Source organism: Calliopsis andreniformis, unplaced genomic scaffold (genome assembly GCF_051401765.1).
Source record: "Calliopsis andreniformis isolate RMS-2024a unplaced genomic scaffold, iyCalAndr_principal scaffold0035, whole genome shotgun sequence".
In the NCBI taxonomy this organism is placed as follows: Eukaryota; Metazoa; Arthropoda; class Insecta; order Hymenoptera; family Andrenidae; genus Calliopsis; species Calliopsis andreniformis.
The window spans coordinates 3,042,615-3,048,952 of record NW_027480444.1 but is presented as its reverse complement, the minus strand read 5'-3'; positions in this window follow the sequence as shown (position 1 = coordinate 3,048,952).

Genomic DNA, 6,338 nt, shown 5'->3' with positions numbered 1-6,338 from the left:
ATTGAAGATTGAGGATTGACGATTGAGGATTGGGTATTGAAAATTGAAGAATGTGGATTGAGGATTGAGGATTGAGGATTGAGGAATGAAGATTGAGGGTTGAGGATTGAGGATTGAGGATTGAAGACTGAGTATTGATGATTGAATATTGAGGATTGAGGATTGAGGGTTGAGGATTGAGGATTGAATATTGAGGATTTGGGTCTGAGTGTTGAGGGATGAGTGATGAGAATTGATGTTTGTGGATAGAGATTTGAAGATTGCAGATTGAGCATCGCGTATGGAAAACTCTGAACTGAGGATATTCTAGTGAGGATTGAGGATCGACAACTGATTGTTGAAGACTGAGGGCTGAAGATTGAGGATTCAGGATTGAGGATTCAGGATTGTGGTTTGAGAACCGAGGATTGAGGATTGAGGATTGAGGATTGAGGATTGAGGATTGAGGATTGGTGATTGAGGATTGAGGATTGAAGATTGAGGATTGCGTATTGCTGACTGAACATTGAGGATTGAGGATTGAGTGTTGAGGATTGAGGATTGACGACTGAAGATTGAATATTGATAACTGAAGATTGAGTATTGAGGATTGAGGGTTGTGGATTGAGGACGAGGACTGAGGGTTGAGTATTGATGTTTGAGGTCTGAGGATTGAGGAATGAGGATTGAGGGTTGAGGATTGAGTATTGAGGATTGAGGATTGAAGATTGAGGTTTGAGGATTGAGGATTTAAGATTGAGTATTGAGAATTGAAAATTGAGAATTGAGGATTGAGGATTGAGGAATGAGGATTGAGGATTGAAGATTGAGGATTGGTTATTGAGGATTGAAGAATGAGGTCTGAGGGTTGAGGATTGAGGATTGAGGATTGAAGATTGATTATTGAGGATTGAAGATTGAGGATTGAGGATTGAGGGTTCAGGGTTGAGGTTTGAGGACTGACGATTGAGGACTGAGGACTGAGGATTGAGGATTGAGGATTGAGTATTGAGGTTTGAGGACTGAGGTTTGAGGACTGAGGACTGAGGATTGAGGATTGAGAATTGAGGATTGAGGATTGAGGATTGAAGATTGAGGATAGGGTATTGAGGATTGAAGAATGATGATTGAGGATTGAGGACTGAGGATTGAGGATTGAAGAATGAGAATTGAGGATTGGGGATTGAGGATTGAGGATTGAGGTTGGAGGACTGAGGATTGAGAATTGAGGATTGAGGATTGAGAATTGAGGATTGAGGATTGAAGATTCAGGGTTGGGTATTGCGGATTGAGTATTGAGCATTGAGCATTGAAGGTTGAGGACTGGGAATTGAGGATTAAAGTTTGAGGATTAAGGATTGAAGATTGGGGATTGTGGTTCTAGGATTGGAGATTGATTATTGAGGATTGAAGATTGAGGATTGAGGATTGAGGATTGAGAATTGAGAATTGAGGATGAGGACTGAGGATTGAGGGTTGAGGGTTGAGGAATGAGGATTGAGGTTTGGGGATTGGGGATTGAGGATTAAGGATTGAGGATTGAGTATTGAAGATTGAGGTTTGAGGACTGAGGACTGAGGATTGAGGGCTGAGAATTGAGGATTGAGGATTGAGTATTGAAGATTGAGGATTGGGTATTGAGGATTGAAGAATGAGGATTGAGGATTGAGGATTGAGGATTGAGGATTGAAGATTGAGTATTGAGGTTTGACGTCTGACGATTGAGGGTTGAGGATTGAGGATTGAGGATTGAGGATTGAGGATTGAGGATTGAGGATTGATGATTGAGGATTGAAGATTGAGGATTGAGGATTGAGGATTGAGGATTGAGGATTGAAGATTGAAGATTGGGGACTGAGTGTTGAGGTTTGTGTGATGAGAATTGGTGTTCGTGGATAGAGATTTAAAGATTGCAGATTGAGTATTGAGTATTTAAAGCTGTGAATTGATGATATTCTATTGAGGATTGAGAATTGACAACTGATTGTTGAGGACTGAGGTCTGAAGGTTGAGGATTCAGGATTGAGGTTTCAGGATTGAGGTTTGAGGACTGAGGATTGAGGATTGAGGATTGAGGACTGAGGATTGAGGATTGAGGATTGAAGACTGAGGATTGGGTATTGCGGATTGAACATTGAGGATTGAGGATTGTGGATTGAGGATTGAGTATTGAGGATTGAGGACTGAAGACAGAATATTAATGATTGAAGATTGAGGATTGAGGATTGAGTGTTGTGGATTGAGGACGAGGACTGAGGGTTGAGTATTCATGTTTGAGGTCCGAGGATTGAGGATTGAGGATTGAGGATTGAGGATTGAAGATCGAATATTGATGATTGAAGATTGAGGATTGAGGGTGGAGGGTTGTGGATTGAGGACGAGGACTGAGGATTGAGTATTGATGTTTGAGGTCTGAGGATTGAGGATAGAGGATTGAGAATTGAGGATTGAGGATTGAGGATTGAAGATTGAGGATTGGTTATTGAGGATTGAAGAATGAGGACTGAGGGTTGAGGATTGAGGATTGAGGATTGAAGATTGAGTATTGAGGATTGAAGATTGAGGATTGAGAATTGAGGATTGAGGAATGAGGATTGAGGATTGCGGATTGAGGATTGAAGATTGAAGATTGAGGACTGAGGATTGAGGATTAAAGATTGAGTATTGAGGATTGAAGATTGAGGATTGATGATTGAGGATTGAGGATTGAGGATTGAGGATTGAGGATTGAGGATTGAGGATTGAGTATTCAAGATTGAAGATTGATGATTGAGGAATGAGGATTGAGGATTGAGTATTGGGGATTGAGGATTGAAGATTGAGGATTGAGGATTGAGGATTAAAGATTGAGTATTGAGGATTGAAGATTGAGAATTGAGGATTGAGGATTGAGGACTGAATATTGAATATTGATGATTTAAGATTGAGGATTGAGGATTGAGTGTTGTGGATTGAGGACAAGGACTGAGGGTTCAGTATTGATGTTTGAGGTCTGATTATTGAGAATTGAGGATTGAGAATTGAGGACTGAAGATTGAGTATTGAGGACTGAAGATTGAGGATTGATGATTGAGGATTGAGTATTGAGCATTGAGGATAGAGGATTGAAGATTGAGGATTGAGGATTGAGGATTGAGGATTAAAAATTGAGTATTGAGGATTGAAGATTGATGATTGACGATTGAGGATTGGGTATTGATGATTGAAGAATGAGGATTGAGGATTGAGGATTGAGGATTGAGGAATGAAGATTGAGGATTGAAGATTGATAATTGAGGATTGAAGTTTGAGTATTGAGGATTGAAGATTGTGGATTGAGGATTGAGTTTTGAGGATTGAGGGTTGAAGATTGAGGATTGGGGACTGAGTGTTGAGGGTTGAGTGATGAGAAATGATGTTTGTGGATAGAGATTTGAAGATTGCTGAGTATTGAAAACTCTGAATTGATGATATTTTATTGAGGATTGAGAATTGACAACTGATTGTTGAGGACTGAGGTCTGAAGGTTGAGGATTCAGGATTGAGGATTCAGGATTGAGGTATGAGGACAGAGGATTGAGGATTGAGGATTGAGGATTGAGGATTGAGGATTGAGGATTGAAGGTTGAGGATTGAGGATTGAGGATTGAAGATTGAATATTGATGATTGAAGATTGAGGATTGAGGATTGAGGATTGAGGATTGAGGATGATGGCTGAGGGTTGAGGATTGAGGTTTGAGGACTGAGGAATGAGGATTGAGGATTGAGAATTGAGGATTGGGGATTGAGTATTGAAGATTGAGGATTGGGTATTGAGGATTGAAGAATGAGGATTGAGGACTGAGGATTGAGGATTGAGGATTGAAGATTGAGTATTGAGGTGTGAAGACTGACGATTGAGGGTTGAGGATTGAGGATTGAGGATTGAGGATTGAGGATTGATGATTGAGTATTGAGGATTGAAGATTGAGGATTGAGGATTGAGGATTGAGGATTGAGGATTGAAGATTGAAGATTGGGGACTGAGTGTTGAGGGTTGAGTGATGAGAATTGGTGTTCGTGGATAGAGATTTAAAGATTGCAGATTGAGTATTGAGTATTGAAAACTGTGAATGGATGATATTCTATTGAGGATTGAGAATTGACAACTGATTCTTGAGGACTGAGGTCTTAAGATTGAGGATTCAGGATTGAGGTTTCAGGATTTGGGTTTGAGGACTGAGGATTGAGGATTGAGGATTGAGGACTGAGGATTGAGGATTGAGGACTGAGGATTGAGGATGATGGCTGAGGGTTTAGGATTGAGGTTTGAGGACTGAGGACTGAGGATTGAGGGCTGAGAATTGAGGATTGAGGATTGAGTATTGAAGATTGAGGATTGGGTATTGAGGATTGAAGAATGAGGATTGAGGATTGAGGATTGAAGATTGAGGATTGAAGATTGAGTATTGAGGTTTGACGTCTGACGATTGAGGGTTGAGGATTGAGGATTGAGGATTGAGGATTGAGGATTGAGGATTGAGGATTGATGATTGAGGATTGAAGATTGAGGATTGAGGATTGAGAATTGAGGATTGACGATTGAAGATTGAAGATTGGGGACTGAGTGTTGAGGGTTGTGTGATGAGAATTGGCGTTTGTGGATAGAGATTTAAAGATTGCAGATTGAGTATTGAGTATTTAAAGCTGTGAATTGATGATATTCTATTGAGGATTGAGAATTGACAACTGATTGTTGAGGACTGAGGTCTGAAGGTTGAGGATTCAGGATTGAGGTTTCAGGATTGAGGTTTGAGGACTGAGGATTGAGGATTGAGGATTCAGGACTGAGGATTGAGGATTGAGGATTGAAGATTGAGGATTGGGTATTGCGGATTGAACATTGAGGATTGAGAATTGTGGATTGAGGATTGAGTATTGAGGATTGAGGACTGAAGATAGAATATTAATGATTGAAGATTGAGGATTGAGGATTGAGTGTTGTGGATTGAGGACGAGGACTGAGGGTTGAGTATTCATGTTTGAGGACCGAGGATTGAGGATTGAGGATTGAGGATTGAGGATTGAAGATCGAATATTGATGATTGAAGATTGAGGATTGAGTGTGGAGGGTTGTGGTTTGAGGACGAGGACTGAGGATTGAGTATTGGTGTTTGAGGTCTGAGGATTGAGGATAGAGGATTGAGAATTGAGGATTGAGGATTGAGGATTGAAGACTGAGGATTGGTTATTGAGGATTGAAGAATGAGGACTGATGTTTGAGGATTGAGGATTGAGGATTGAAGATTGAGTATTGAGGATCGAAGATTGAGGATTGAGAATTGAGGATTGAGGATTGAGGAATGAGGATTGCGGATTGAGGATTGAAGATTGAAGATTGAGGACTGAGGATTGAGGATTAAAGATTGAGTATTGAGGATTGAAGATTGAGGATTGATGATTGAGGATTGAGTATTGAGGATTGAGGATTGAGGATTGAGGACTGAGGATTGAGGATTGAGTATTCAAGATTGAAGATTGATGATTGAGGAATGAGGATTGAGGATTGAGTATTGGGGATTGAGGATTGAAGATTGAGGATTGAGGATTGAGGATTGATGATTGAGGATTGAGTATTGAGCATTGAGGATTGAGGATTGAAGATTGAGTATTGAGGATTGAAAATTTAGGATTGAGGATTGAGGGTTGAGGATTGAGGGTTGAGCATTTGAGGATTGAGAATTGAGGACTGAAGATTGAGTATTGAGGATTGAAGATTGAGGATTGATGATTGAGGATTGAGTATTGAGCATTGAGGATTGAGGATTGAAGATTGAGTATTGAGGATTGAAAATTTAGGATTGAGGATTGAGGGTTGAGGATTGAGGGTTGAGCATTTGAGGATTGAGTATTGAGGATTGAGGATTGAATATTGAGGATTGAGGATTGAGGATTAAAGATTGAGTATTGAGGATTGAAGATTGAGGATTGATGATTGGGGATAGAGGATTGAGGATTGAGGATTGGGGATTGAGGATTAAAAATTGAGTATTGAGGATTGAAGATTGAGGATTGACGATTGAGGATTGGGTATTGAGGATTGAAGAATGTGGATTGAGGATTGAGGATTGAGGATTGAGGAATGAAGATTGAGGGTTGAGGATTGAGGATTGAGGATTGAAGACTGAGTATTGATGATTGAATATTGAGGATTGAGGATTGAGGGTTGAGGATTGAGGATTGAATATTGAGGATTTGGGTCTGAGTGTTGAGGGTTGAGTGATGAGAATTGATGTTTGTGGATAGAGATTTGAAGATTGCAGATTAAGCATCGCGTATGGAAAACTCTGAACTGAGGATATTCTAGTGAGGATTGAGGATTGACAACTGATTGTTGAAG